General features: G+C 48.5%; 1 non-coding gene across 1 annotated transcript; it reads left to right on the top strand.

Moving 5' to 3' along the window:
- The first annotated feature begins 13,584 nt into the window (after positions 1-13,584).
- Positions 13,585-13,657, top strand: Trnat-ggu (transfer RNA threonine (anticodon GGU)). Its single transcript has one exon. It is a non-coding gene; the product is annotated as a tRNA-Thr (tRNA).
- The last annotated feature ends 1,554 nt before the right edge of the window (positions 13,658-15,211 follow it).

Genomic DNA, 15,211 nt, shown 5'->3' with positions numbered 1-15,211 from the left:
GGGAAAAAATTACGACGTCGTCCAAATAGCAGAGACATATCTTCAATTTTAGTCCGCGCAAAATGTTGTCCATCATGCGCTCGAAAGTGGCAGGTGCATTGCAAAGGCCGAACGGCATGACGTTAAACTCGTAGAGTCTGTCGGTTGTTATAAATGCCGTCTTTGCGCGATCAGCCTCTGCCATAGGCACCTGCCAGTATCCCGAACGCAAATCGAGCGACGAGAAGTACTCAGCTCCCTGTAGGCAGTCAAGTGCGTCGTCAATACGCGGTAGAGGGTAGACGTCCTTCCTGGTGATCTTGTTGAGGCGGCGATAGTCGACGCAAAAGCGTATAGATCCATCCTTCTTCGTCACTAGAACGACTGGTGACGCCCAGGGACTGTTTGAGGGCCGAATAACGTCGCGTTGGAGCATGTCATCCACGTGGACATCAATAATGCGACGCTCTTTCGGAGAAACACGATAGGGTCGTTGTCGTAGCGGTGGGTGCGAGCCAGTGTCTATGTTGTGTTCCACTGCTGATGTTCGGCTGAGCGAGGCTTTCACGCAGTCAAAAGACGATCGAAATCGTTGAAGAAGTGCCAGCAGCTTAGCTCGTTGAGTTGGGGTGAGGTCGTTGTCGATGGCCTTACTAAATACGTCGGAGTTAGATGCGTCTTCTGCTGACACTGGGCTCAACTCCAGAATATCAAGGTGAGGTGGATCATCGGGCACGTCAACTACAGCATTATGATCGACAGGTTCAATCCAGCCGAGCGTTTCACCTTGCAGCAAAGATAACGGATGGGAGTACAAATTTGTAACCAGCATGCGGCTAGCACCAGCGTGGGTCGATAAGAGAGCGGACGGCAGCGGAAGACGCCTGCGGCAGTTGAAGAGCACAGATGGCGTAAAGAGCACAGTGGCGTCGGTATAAGAGGCACGGCCCAGAAGCACGGAAACAGAGCACTGCGGCGGAATGGTAGTGTCCTCGCTGACGACAAGTTTAGCGGCGTTCGCTTTGTCACTGTACACGTCACACTGTGAAGTAAACTCAACCTCCGCGCGCGCACAGTCAATGACGGCATTGTGGCGAGCGAGGAAGTCCCAGCCCAGAATAACGTCATGGGAACACGAAGGTAGCACGATAAGTTCGATTATGTACAAGAGGCCTTGGATGGTGACACGAGCTGTGCACGTCGCCAAGGCTTGAATGTGTTGCGCGCTCGCAGTACGCAGCGAGAAGCCACCCAACGGCGTCATCACTTTTCTAATCATCCGACAAAAGTTTTCACTAATCACTGACACAGCAGCGCCTGTATCGACTAACGCCTGTGTTGGTCTGCCTTCTACTAATACGTCAATAACGTTCAGGGGGGAAAAACGAGGCCTTGAAGAGTTCGACCGTAACGCAGTTCTTGCCTCAGGAACTGCGGTTGCTAGTTTTCCTCTTCGGAAGCGGGTTGCCGTCGACGCTTCGGAGAAATAGAGCGGCGACGCGGAGACGACGAGCGACGATTCCCAGAAGCGCGGTGGTCAGCAGGTGAGGGACTGATATGATATCCATCGGAGACGTCGTGGGGGACTGGCGGCCTGTTCGACAAACCATAAGTCGGCGGTCGGAGAACAGCCGTGGCTGGCGGTATGCGGCGGCAATATTTCGCGACATGCCCGGCATAACGGCAAAGGAAACAAATTGGGCGGTTGTCCCACGTTCGCCAGCCATTGTTAAACTGGGCAGGAGGCCGAACTGGAGAAAATGGGGTCATCGGTGGTACCGGGCGCTGATAAGATGGTGCGGCCTGACGTGGAGGGACTCCCATGGTGTCAGCACACGTCATAATCGGCGCCGGGGGCGACCGGGCGGCAGTTTCTGCATACGTCATCGGCGCGGTTAACGCAGTCATGTGATGAGGATCCACAACGGCAGTACGCGGCAGGGCTTCAGCTACTTGCTCCTGAATCACCCTCCTGAGTGTCGGCACAACAGGGGACGGAATCTCGGCAACGCAAGGCAGCAGAGAAAGCTGACGAGCGACTTCCTCACGGACAAGTTCCTTTATGCGCGACAACAATGAAGGGCTTTCGGGGTCACCAATCAAACTTGCTAAAATGTCGTCAGGAGCTGAAGGCCGCCGCGTGAGGCTTCGCTGCCGCCGAAGCTCGTCGAAACTCTGGCAGAGGTTTACTACGTCAGCAATTGAACGTGGGTCCCTCGCCAAGAGCATCTGAAAGGCATCGTTGTCTATACCTTGCATGACGTGCTTGATTTTATCAGCTTCGGCCATGGATGGATCGACACGCCTGCATAGGTCCAGAACGTCCTCGATGTAACTGGTAAACGTTTCACCAGTTTTCTGCGCACGGGTGCGCAAGCTTTGCTCTGCGAGCAGTTTGCGCACGGCGGGACGGCCAAAAGCTCTCAAGAAGCGCCTCTTGAACTCGGACCAGGTGTCTATGCCCGCAACGTTGTTATTAAACCACGTCTCGGCGAGTAAAGTTAAGTAGAAGCCCACGTTGTTGAATTTCATCACATCATCCCACCTGTTGTACATGCTCACGCGTTCGTACGCCGACAACCAGTCTTCGACATCCTGGTCTTCCGCTCCGCTGAACTTGGCAGGATCCCGTTGCCGGGTCGCGCCAGAACAGATGATGGTTGGGGCGGGAGGAACCACGGGCGGGTCAGGCATGGCCGTAGGGATGGTCCGACTGCGAAGTTCCAGGGTGGGGACAAGGACTCCGCACTCTCCACCAAACTGTTAAGGGGTTTATTGGTGCTCAGGAACACCGAGGAAGCAGTCAAAGACAAGGGGCGATGCCGAGCCAGCAGAACCTCTTCTTCACAAGCTCCTTTTGATGATGATAGATGAGGTGTGCCAAAAGCACGGCGGTGATGATGATCCACGATAATGCACGGCAATGGCGCTGTCAGGGAATGTCCCGTAGTCTTCGCTACAATTTATATATATATATATATATATATATATATATATATATATATATATATAGATAAATCTATATATATATCTGTATGTAGATATATATATAAATCGATATCTATATATATATATCTGTATATATATTTATATATAAAAATCTAGAGAAAGATAAAACTCACAAAGCGCACAGAAATAGTATAAGTAGAGTCGGATACCCAGCAAGAACAGTAACAAACAAGGTTCACTTACGTAGCGGCAACAGGAATTGCCTTCATCAGAGTAAAGTTACATGATTTTGCTGTCGCAAACATTTGGAACACATTTCTATATAGGTTTGCAGAAAACTGTGAAAAGGAGCGGGAAATGTTTCAGAAATGGAGGGTATGCATACAGTCGGGCTACGCCTATGTTACAACAACAACAAACCAAAAGAAAAAAAACAAAAAAATGGGGGAGCGAGAGAGAAAGGAGTCGTGTTACCAAAGCAGCGTTCAATGTTGCACCATGACGGGTCAACATATGCCGCGTGGGCTGCAAGTTCAGACAATGCGGGAAACTGGACAACCGCGGTTTCAAAAGAAAGGGAAGAGTATACAGTAAGGTATTCAGTGGCTCGGGAGACTGGTTGGGACGGAGCGAAGATGGGTGTGCCCCCGCGGATGAAGAGAAGAGACAGGAGGCACGAAAGAGCATTTCACGGAAGATAGCAACTGAACAGGAAATAGGTAGGGTCACAAAAGGTTAAACATGAATAGATCACAAAGAGTTAAACATCCTTAAGTGGTGTTTGGAACGAGGCCTCCTTCCCCAGGACAAATGTCATTGTTGAGCCGCATTAGGATAATAAAGCTGCTGTATTACAAGAGTTTCTTCGAATTCTAATGGGAAACTCCAGGGTAGGAATAATGAACATAGTTATAAAAATTATGAAGCCGCCAATTTTAATCGTTAGTTTTCCGTACCTTTCATTAATCCCAAGTGTGGCTGACCCAAACTTATAAATGAGATAAAATTCCCGAACCTCGCGGTCGCGTTGCGTTTTGAAGGCGGATTCTAAAATCGTTGCTTTAAGATGCTCAAATGCATGCCCGGGACTGTTCACATGTCTTGACAGGGGCAAATAAGGGCAGCTTTTTGGTTGAGAGCGGTGATTATTGAACCGTATTCGGAAGGGCGTTTCAGTTTGGCCGATATTTTGTTGCCTACAAACAGTGCACTCTAGAAGATATACGACATTAGCGGAGTCACAGTTAAAGTTACCTTTTATATTTACGTAGTAGTCTGAAGCCGTGCTGGTGGCGCGCTGTGTAGTGGTCATGTGTAGGCATATTTTCCATCGGCGTTTATTGCAGGGCATGCAGCTAGTAGTTGCCGGTCGGTTGATACGAGAGTTAGTAAGAAAGTCACCTAAATTCTTATTATGCCGGTACACAACGCGTGGTGGTTCGGGGAATATGCTTTTTAAGCGGTCACTTTGCATTAGGATATTGTGATGTTTTTTTAGCACGCTTGACACGCTTGGAGCGGAGGATGAGTGGGTCAAAACTAAGTTAGTTTGCGGGTTCCCGTTCGGGGCTTTTTTCTTACAGATTTCATTACGGTCTAATTGGTTGGCTCGCACAATAGCGTCGTCGATAACATTTTCCGGGTATTTTTTGTTTAGGAGGGCGGTCTTGAGTTTTTGACACTTTGAGTCAAAGTCGGCTTGGTTTGAGCAAATTCTCCTAAATCGGTGGGCTTGGCTGTAAGGTATTGCGGTCTTGCAATGTCTGACATGGCTACTTCGGAAGTGCAAATACTGCCTCGTGTCTGTCGGTTTTCTATACAGTTTAGTTTGAAGCCGACCTTGGAAGGTAGTAACGGTGACGTCCAGAAAGTTTACACTGTGTTCTGGATAGGAATGAGCAAGGGAAATACTTAGATGGGCTAGGTTAAATGCCTCAATGAAGGTGAGGAGCTCAGCCTCACCGTGTTGCCAGATCATGAATATGTCATGAATATACCTTTTATAGTACATTGGCTTTAAATTTTGGGTGTCAAGAAAGTTTGATTCGAGGTGAGCCATAAAGATATTAGCTCAGTTAGGTCCGATTCGAGTTCCCATTGACGTTCCGCTGACTTGCACGTAATGAACTCCGTCGAACTCAAAATTGTTAAGTTCAAGAATAAGCCTAAGGAATGTTTGCAGAGCAGAAGAATCGATAGGTTTGTCGCAGGATGACTGCTCATACGCAAGGGATGCAGCGGCGATGCCATCTTCATGGGGGATGTTAGTATACAGTGACGCAACATCAAGGGTGACTAGAAGGCAGTTATCACGAATTTCAATTTTTGCGATGTTTGAGGGAAAGTCATTGGTATCCTTAATGAAGCAGGTGTTTCGGATCGGACACCTCGTTGCGGGTGCGCCGCCAGGAAATGAAGCCGTGGGACCCCTGAACGAATGACCCTTTTAATGGCGATGACTAGGTTACAATGATAATGATAGTAATGCACGCTCCGGTCGAGCGCTGGGTCTCTTCTTCGTCGCCCGCTAGTCTCCAACAACCTCCGGGGCCTCAAGTGTGGCCGGATCCAGTTCTAGAAGACGTAGCTTCTGTACTGGCCTCTTGATGAGCTTGCCTCCTGGCAACCGCACTGAACAGGCTCGAACCAATCCGTCAGTGCCTATGTACACTTCTTGAACCCGGGCGAGTGGCCAGAATAACTTGGGCGTCTTAGGAACGTCCACCAGCACAATGTCGCCGACCTTTAAATTTGATGAGCGATGCGTGGGCGAGCGATGCGCTGATGGTAGCCGCAACAAATATTCATGTTTCCATCGCTTCCAAAAATCTTCCATCATTTTCTGTCGATGTTGAAAGCGCCGGCGACAGTCAGTTCTATCGTGCGTACTCATCTCGTTCGACTTCGTCATTGCTTCAGGTAACGTAGTTAGTGGCTGACCAACTAAGAAGTGTGCTGGCGTAATGGCTACAGGATCGCTTGCGTCATTCTCACTGTATGTGAGTGGCCGTGAATTAATTACCGCTTCAATCTCGGTCAGAATGGTTGAAAGTTCTTCCGAGCAGAGGCAGCTTCGCCCTAAAACCTTGCGGAGTGTTGTTTTCACGGTTCCGACTAACTATTCCCACCAGCCTCCCCACCATGGGGCCGCTTCAACTATGAACTTCCAACTAATTCTCTGATTCGCAATGAAATCCTTGAAGTCGTCTTGTTTCATCACTTTCCACAGTCTTTGTAGCTCCCGAGACGTTCTCTTGAAGGTTAGGACATTATCGGAATAAATTGTGCTTGGGAGCCCCCTTCTCGCAATGAAGCGCCGAAAAGCCAACAGGAATGCAGGTGAGGACATATCCGAGACCAGTTCCAAGTGCAATGCTCTTGTTACGGCACACGTGAAAAGTACGATGTACACCTTTCTGTCAGAGCCCTCTGACGACCTCGCATACAATGGTCCGGCGGAATCAAGTCCTGTAGTGTCGAATGGTTTCGCCTTTTCCACCCTGCAGGTGGGAAGGGGTGGATACGGCGACACGATGGGTTTAATGCGAAACCGGGCGCATATCACGCATCGATTGATTACTTTGTTCGCCGCTTGTCGTGCTCTTGGGACCCAAAATCGCTCTCGTACGCTGTTTATAATTGCCGTCACTCCTCCGTGCATCACTCGACGATGGGCATCCGCAAACATAAGTTCGGTGAAGCGATGTCTACTTGGAAGTAGCATCGGATGCTTCACGTCCCGGCTGTAGGTGAGGTTTTGTAGCCTTCCCCCGACGCGGAGAATACCATGCTCATCAAAAAATGGGTGCAGTTGGGCTATCCATGACCTACTCGCCAAAGGCGAACCTTCACCTGGGGTTTTTCTTCGCTTCTTGCGATGCATGCAGGACTGATGACGAGGGCACGTGCTTCTTGCGGTAACCGCGGCTGTTGGAGGAGGACGTCGCTGGAATACTGTGTTCCCTTGCTTCAAGCTCTATCCGTACGTATCTCAAGAGCTGCTCTAGCTTCTGGCAAGACGTTGTGGCACTGGTTGCCTCTACTGAAGCAGAAGGCACCGCTCCCTGCGTATCACCTTGAAGACGTCCATGGCGGTGGAATGCCAAGACGATCTCCTTCGGCAGCGCCTCCAGCGAAACGTCGTACAGCATGGCCGAGAAGCTGCTTGTGGGTACGTCCAGTACGTTTAGGCATCGGACATTAAGCTGAACACAGTAATAAAGCCTGCGCAGCTCCTTGTCCTCCGAGTGAGACGTCACGGGCTGTAGCTCGCGGAGCTTTCGAAAATTCCGCTGTATGATACGGCTCTTGTCGCCGAACCTGTCCTTCAGCAGCTGAACGGCACTCTCCTAACAGGCCTCCGTTGTTGGCAGCCCGGCGATGGCAGCTGCTGCTTCACCCGACAAGTAGTTTCTGATGTAATGAAACTTATCGGTAGCGGTGAGAGCCGGGTTGGTGTGGACTGCGCCGTTGAATTGCTCCCAAAACGACGTCCAGCTACACACGTCTCCATGAAAGGGCTGGATGGTGAGCATGGGCAGACGGGGTCCAGAGATCTGAGATGGAACCGTCGTTGGGGGCTGTGGCGTGCTAACCGCAGCCAAAGGGGCAGGTTGCGCCGCGTCGCTGACGCCGAGTTCCTCGAGCCGGTACGTAAGGCGAGTCAGAGCCTCGAGCGTCTGGTCGTTGTAACGGGCCGCCGACTCGTACTCCCTTTCCAGCTCCTCGACAGGAACCGTGTCCTCGACCTGGGCGTCGACCTTGCTGAGCTCCTCGCGGCTAGCCACGAGCTTGTCCAACACCTTCCGGAGCGCGAGCCGGTCGGAGCAGCCGCTCTCTATGAGTGCTATCGCCTGTGTCGAAATTTTCGTCGCTTGGGCTCGCCTTCCAGCGCGTTTCGCCTTCATCCGGTCCATCTTTCAGCGAAAAAGTCCGGCTTACTCGCTTGGTAGGCAGCCCGGTCCGCGCGTTGTCTCCCTGGGTGCGGTTCCGAGAAGGACGAAGCTTGCTTGGGCGACCGTTTCTAGAAGAAACTCGTCGTCGCCGTCGCTCGCTGTCCACGTCGGTGGGAGGCGCTCGTTTTCCCTTGAGATTCGGCACCAAATGTTGCGGATTGTTGCGGGTGCGCCGCCAGGAAACGAAGCCGTGAGACCCCTGAACGAATGACCCTTTTAATGGCGATGACTAGGTTATAATGATAATGATAGTAATGCACGCTCCGCTCGAGCGCTGGGTCTCTTCTTCTTCGTCGCCCGCTAGTCTCCAACAGGAGGGAAAGCTGGGCAGAATGTCGCAAATGAGTTTATCGACATAGCGCGAGAGGTTTTCGGTAACAGTGCCAATGCCAGAAACAATGGGACACCCTGGGTTGTTCACCTTGTGAATCTTTGGGAGAAGATACAATTTACCGGCTACTGGGCTTAAGGGGATCTGGGAACGAGCCGTGGTTTCATTTATTGTTTTATTTTTAACAAGCTCAATAATTTTATCTTTGACAATTTGCTTATAATCTTGAGTGGGATAATTGCGTAGTGCTTTATAGAACGTCGATACTGATAGTTGCTTATTGGCCTCGTTAACATAGTCGGTTTTGTCAAGGATTACGATTGCGCCTCCCTTGTCGGCAGGTTTAATAATTATGTGGGACAGCTTGCGAGTTCCTCTAGGGCTTTCTTTTCGTTGGTAGTCATGTTGTGGTGGAGAGAGAGAGAGAGAAAATGACTTTATTGAAGGTTCCTGCGGAGGGTAGGGGCCTCGGCCACGCAGGGCCTGCCCTTCCTAGACGAGTATTTGGTCGTCCCCGAAGCAGTGCCTCGCGGGCGTCGGCGCCGTCTGTGCGTGGTGGGTGTTCGGGTGTTGACCCGCCGACCCCCCGACGACGCTTCCCTGCGGTGGAAAGAAATTTGTGCTTGGTATGCTTTTCGCACATCGCGTTGGAAAGCTTTGATGTACATGTCAAGGCAACTATCACGCTGTGTGGGAGGGGTCCAGTGCTTATAGCTAGGTAGGGTTCTGCGGGCTTCTTCCGTCGCGGGGTGATCGTAGAAGTATTCTCGTAGCCTCATGTTTCTGGCGAAGGTATCTAAGTCCTTAATAAGTTGAAATTCATCAAAACCACCAGTTGCCGGGCAAAAGTTTAGGCCCTTTGACAAGACGTTCATCTGAGCTGGGGAGAGGGTTATACTTGAAAGGTTCATTACATTCCTGGTAAGTTTTTCTTTTGTGACGGCAGGCGAGGGAAAAATATTAGTACAGGGGTTTACCTGAACTGTTTGGGGTGCAGTAGTCGAAGCATTTATTACAGTCGTAGTGACATTATCGGCCGTATTGTCAGAGTTGGGGCAGTTACTAGTGCAGGAGCTTGTTAGGTACTTACGCATGTGGCCAGTGTTAGAAATGTTATCTCGGTTAAACTTTCGGTCTTTTGTTCGGGATATGGCAGAGGCCGTCTTAGATTCGTAGTTGCTTAAAAGGTTCAACTCTCTTTTGCTTAGTTCCTGACTAAGTAGTTCCTCTTTCTTTCGGAGAGAAGGGGCCGTAGTTTCGTAGTGATTGAGGATTATTTCAGTTAATTGTAAAGATGCTTCATCGAGTACCTGTTTCCACTTATTCATGTTGGACGGGGAGAGTTCGGTAGTAGCAGGTTTTATTCTAATCCTAAGACCCCTGGGAGCGACCGCGGCCGTCAAGTACTGTGCAAGAGCGGAAACGTGCAGTTCGGAACGTATGCGCTTTTCGGTGATTTTTCTCAGCTTTAAAAACTGTCTTGAAACGGGGAAGGAGGCCGCGTTACCTGTTTTTTTTGTGTTGTAGTCAGTTGCTTTGCCGATTCTTTCGAAGGTTGTAAGGGCATATGGCACGGAGGGCTGGATTTTGGACCCCGGAAGGTCCGGCGGACGCGCTGCTGTTGGTTTTCGTGGGCTCGGCGGTCGCTGAAGATGCGGAGGTTGGGCGTGGCATGCTGTTGGTGCGGCGCCGGTAAGGGAGCTTCTTAGTGACGCCACGAGAGTTCCCTCGGGGCGTTGTGGTCGCTGCAGGTTTGCCAGTAGGGGTTGGCATGTCGCTTGCGCGACGCTCGTCCGTGGACTTCGGGGTTGGGGCGCTGGCGCTCGCCCGGGGCGCCGTGGTTGTGGTGGATCTCGGGGGCGGTGGCGGTGGGCTGCTGGCACGACACTGCTCCGCGGTCCTTACACTGGATAGAATTGGAGGCAGTGGTGTAAAGTCGCTGTTATTTGGCAATATAGCCAGGGCTGCAACTGGGTCGGCCAATGTAATTTAAAGTCAATGTACTAAAAAAGGTATATTGATGACATATTCATGATCTGGCAACACGGTGAGGCGGAGCTCCTCACCTTCATTGAGGCATTTAACCTAGCCCATCTTAGTATTTCCCTTGCTTATTCCTATTCGGAACACAGAGTAAACTTTCTGGACGTCACCGTTACTACCTTCCAAGGTCGGCTTCAAACTAAACTGTATAGAAAACCGACAGACACGCGGCAGTATTTGCACTTCCGAAGTAGCCATGCCAGACACTGCAAGACAGCAATACCTTACAGCCAAGCAAACCTATTTAGGAGAATTTGCTCAAACCAAGCCGACTTTGACTCAAACTGTCGAAATTTCAAGACCGCCCTCCTAAATAAAAAATACTCGGAAAAAGTTATCGACGACGCTATTGTGCGAGCCAACCAAATAGACCGTAACGAAATCTGTAAGAAAAAAGCCCCGAACGGGAACCCGCGAACTAACTTAGTTCTAACCCACTCATCCTCTGCTCCAAGAGTGTCAACCGTGCTAAAAAAACATCACAATATCCTAAAGCAAAGTGACCGCTTAAAAAGCATATTCCCCGAACCACCACGCGTTGTCTACCGGCGTAATAAGAATTTAGGTGACTTTCTTACTAACTCTCGTATCAACCGACCGGCAACTAGTGGCTGCATGCCCTGCAATAAACCCCGATGTAAAGTATGCCCACACATGACCACTACACAGCGCGCCACCAGCACGGCACGGTAAATATAAAAGGTAACTTTAACTGTGACTCCGCTAATGTCGTATATCTTCTAGAGTGCACTGTTTGTAGGCAACAATATATCGGCCAAACTGAAACGCCCTTCCGAATACGGTTCAATAATCACCGCTCTCATGCAAAAAGCTGCCCCTATTTGCCCCTGTCAAGAAATGTGAACAGTCCCGGGCATGAATTTGAACATCTTAAAGCAACGATTTTAGAATCCGCCTTCAAAACGCACCACGACCGCGAGGTTCGGGAATCTTATCTCATTTATAGGTTTGGGTCAGCCACACTTGGAATTAATGAAAGTTACGGAAAACTAACGTGCCTATCCCTCGAATAAAATTAGCGGCTTCATAGTTTTTATAACTATGTTCATTATTCCTACCCTCGAGTTTGCCATCAGAATTCGCAGAAACTCCCCTAATACAGCAGCTTTAATAGCCTAATGTGGCTCAACAATGCCATTTGTCCTGGGGAAGGAGGCCTCGTTCCCATCACCCCTTAAGAATGTTTAACTCTTTGTGATCTATTTATGTTTAACCTTTTGTGACCCTACCTATTTCCTGTGCAATTGCTAGCTTCTGTGAAATGCTCTTTTGTGCCCCCTATCTATTCTCTTCATCCGCGGGGGGCAGACCCATCTTCGCTTCCCCCCGAACCAGTCTCTGCAGCCACTGAATTTCTTACTGTATACTCTTCCCTTTCTTTTCAAACCGCGGTTGTCCAGTTTCCCCCATTGTCTGAACTTGCAGCCCGCGCGGCATACGTTGACCAGTCATGGTGCAACCTTGAACGCTGCATTGTTAACACGACCCCTTTTTCTCTCTCTCGCTCCCCCCCCCTTTTTTTGTTTTTTGTTGATGTTGTGACATAGGCTTAGCCTGCCTGTATGCACACTCTCCCTTTCCGAAACATTTTCCGCTCCTTCTTACAGTTTTATGCAAACCTATATAAGAAATGTGTTCAAAATGTTTGCGACAGCAAAATCATGTAATTTTACTCTGATGAAGGCAAGTCCCGTTGCCGCTACATAAGTAAACACTTTGTTATTGTTCTTGCTGTGTATCCGACTCTTTACTTATACTATATATATATATAGTATAAGTAAAATATATAAGTAATATAAGTAAATATATATATAAATATATATATATATATATATATATATATATATATATATATATATATATATATATATATATATATATATATATATATATATATATATATATATATATATATATATATATATATACATATATATATATTCCCATTTTTTGATTTGCTACACGCTTAGCGAGGGCCTCTATTCTGGCAGTCTTGGTGCCAAAGGGAGCTTAACAGGCTTCAACGCTGGTCGACCACTCTCGACATGTCGTAGCCACTCGAGTCACGGCCCGGGGGTTAAAAAGAAGGTCCCCTTCACCCCGAGTAGTACGAGTGGCGCTGGCTACCACCCCCAAGTGCAGGAAACAAAAATACCTTAACATTAAAACATTAAACATTAAAACCTTAATATTAACATTAAATACCCGAGAAAGTGCTGGGGAAACAGCCCCGCCGGTAGCGTAGTGGTTATCGCACCAGACCGGTGGTTATCGCATCTGGAGGTCGTGGGTTCGGATCCCACCCGGCGGGCATTTGTTTATCAGTTTCTTTGCGATTAAAAAAATTCTTCATCTCTTTCTATGACCCACGAAAACCTCCCCTTTGCTTTCCCAGGTTTTCTTGGATGCCAACCCCTATTTTCTGTATATATATATATATATATATATATATATATATATATATATATATATATATATATATATATATATATATATAAATATATATGTATATATATATGTATATATATATATATATATATATATATATATATATATATATATATATATATATATAGAGAGAGAGAGAGAGAGAGAGACAGAGAGAGAGCAGCTATGGAGTTCTGCACTACCTTAGCAATAGGCCAAAACGTGGGTGCAGACCCTTGGAGAACACTGAACAAGGGTTTGATTGCTCCCAACAGTGTCGAAAGGTGCACGTGTCTGTTTCGGGGGTTATCCTAAAATAGACAGAAAGACTTTTATACACACTTCATCTCAGAGGATTTCCCTTTTTCCTCAACCTCGCCAATGACCCCACCGGGGATAGTAAAAGAGCGGGAGAGTAACAATAATAAGTCGGAACTGTACTACAGAAGGTGGGAAAATGGAAGAAAAGAGGAAGGGAGAGGGGAAAGTTGTAAATGGGAAGGAGGCACGGTTGCTGCATCGATAGACAGAAAACAGCCGCATAAAGTTCAACCAATGTGCGTCTACAGAAAAAAATGGCGTGCTGCGTGGAGATATATTATATATATACATATATATATATATATACATATATATATATATAACACAGAACTAAGGATTGGCAGTCAAGAAGACCTCGGAAAGCAAAGGGGAGGTTGTGGTAGGCCATGAAACAGATCAAGAATTTGGAAAGAAAGAAAGAAAGCGAAGAAAGCGCGGGGATTAAAAAGAAGGTCCCCTTCACCCCGAGAAGTCAGAGTGGCGCTGGCTACCACCCCCAAGCACAGGAACAAAATTACATTGACATAAATACCCCAGAAAGCGGGGGAGAAAATCGCCCCGCCGGTAGCGTAGTGGTTATCGCACCAGACTGGTATTCTGGAGGTCGTGGGTTCGGATCCCACCTGGCGGGCATTTTTTCTTCGCTTTCTTTCTTTCTTTCCAAATTCTTGATCTGTTTCATGGCCTACCACAACCTCCCCTTTGCTTTCCGAGGTCTTCTTGACTGCCAATCCTTAGTTCTGTGTTATTTCTACGAGTCCCTCATTTCCTATTCTGATTCGCTATATATATATATATATATATATATATATATATATATATATATATATATATATATATACATATTTATATATATATATGTATAAATAACATTTGGAGAGTCGATGCTCGAAAGCGTGAACAAGAAGGCTCTGGATGGCAGAGAATCCTGCCAACCTCTGGCTACTGGTGATCGATGGTAAAAAAAAACAAAAAAAAATCCCCCCACCTCCCCGAAGGGGATCGTGCAGAAATGCGAATGCATTGGCTGCACCGATTAGTGCGCTGCGGCAAGCAGTAACGGAGAGAGGTGTGCGCTCCACTGCATTCATATACATTTTCCGAGCGCAGCGCGCGGAGAGAGGGTACGCGGAGAGGAGAGAGAGACCCGCGCAACACGCCCGCCCCGCGCGCGAGCTCTCTCTCCAGCCGAGCTCCGCGATGCGAGCGAGCGAGCGCGCTCCTCCTCTCCACTCACTCTCCGCTACTCCGCCCGAGCTCCGCGATGCGAGCGCCCTCACACACCCGAGCGCGCTCCTCCTCTCCCCTTCCCCTCCGCTACTCCCGCCCGAGCTACCACCTGCTCCGGTTGCTAGGCGCGCCACAGCTGTTGCTAGGGGCGGGGAGGAGCGCGGAGAGATAACACCTGCGGGCGCACGCCGACGGAGCACGACAACCCCCGACTAAGAAATGCATTCGCATTTACGACGACGACGACGACGAAGACAGAACTACGAGGCGCGCGCTCACGTGCGCTCGCGCTGGTGGAATGCAGGCGCACGCCGACGGAGCACGACAACCCCCGACTAAAGCCCGTTCTACATGGAGCGAATTTCACCTGCGAATTCGCAGTTCCGGCGCCGCCCGTGCGGCAAAATGATTTATTTTCCTATTTTCACTGCTGCGACGTGTTGTCAAATGCTAAGCGGCGTTCACTAGAGAAGTTCGACTCTTCCAAACATTTGGAAATTCGCCACAGCAACGAGAATATTTTATTTATTTATTTATTTATTTATTTATTTATTTATTTAGGTACCCTCAGGGCCAGGGGCATTAGAGAGGGGAGTGGGTTACAATAGTTACAAACATATTATAAAACAGAGCAGAAAAAAAAAACAATAAACAGAACAAAACCAGGAAAATACAATGTACTTCAATGCTTCCGATTATACAATGTTAGCTAAAGCAGTTTTAAAAAGTTGGTGGTCAGAAATTGTTGCCGTCAGTGCGGGTAGGTGGTTCCATTCTTGTGATGTACGCGGTATGAATGACTGGGAAAAGGAGTTAGTTCTGCAGGACGGCAAGCCGACTTTATGGACATGATTTATGCGAGCTGAAATGTACCGAGGAGGCAGAATGAGTTCGTCGCGTAGATGGCTGTGATGAAAAAGCTTATGAAAAAGACAAAGGCGAAGGATTTTTCTAC

This window comes from Haemaphysalis longicornis, unplaced genomic scaffold (assembly GCF_048455015.1).
Source record: "Haemaphysalis longicornis isolate Haplotype H1 unplaced genomic scaffold, Haemaphysalis longicornis Haplotype H1 scaffold_4, whole genome shotgun sequence".
NCBI lineage: Eukaryota > Metazoa > Arthropoda > Arachnida > Ixodida > Ixodidae > Haemaphysalis > Haemaphysalis longicornis.
This window is presented reverse-complemented; position numbering and strand designations above follow the sequence as displayed.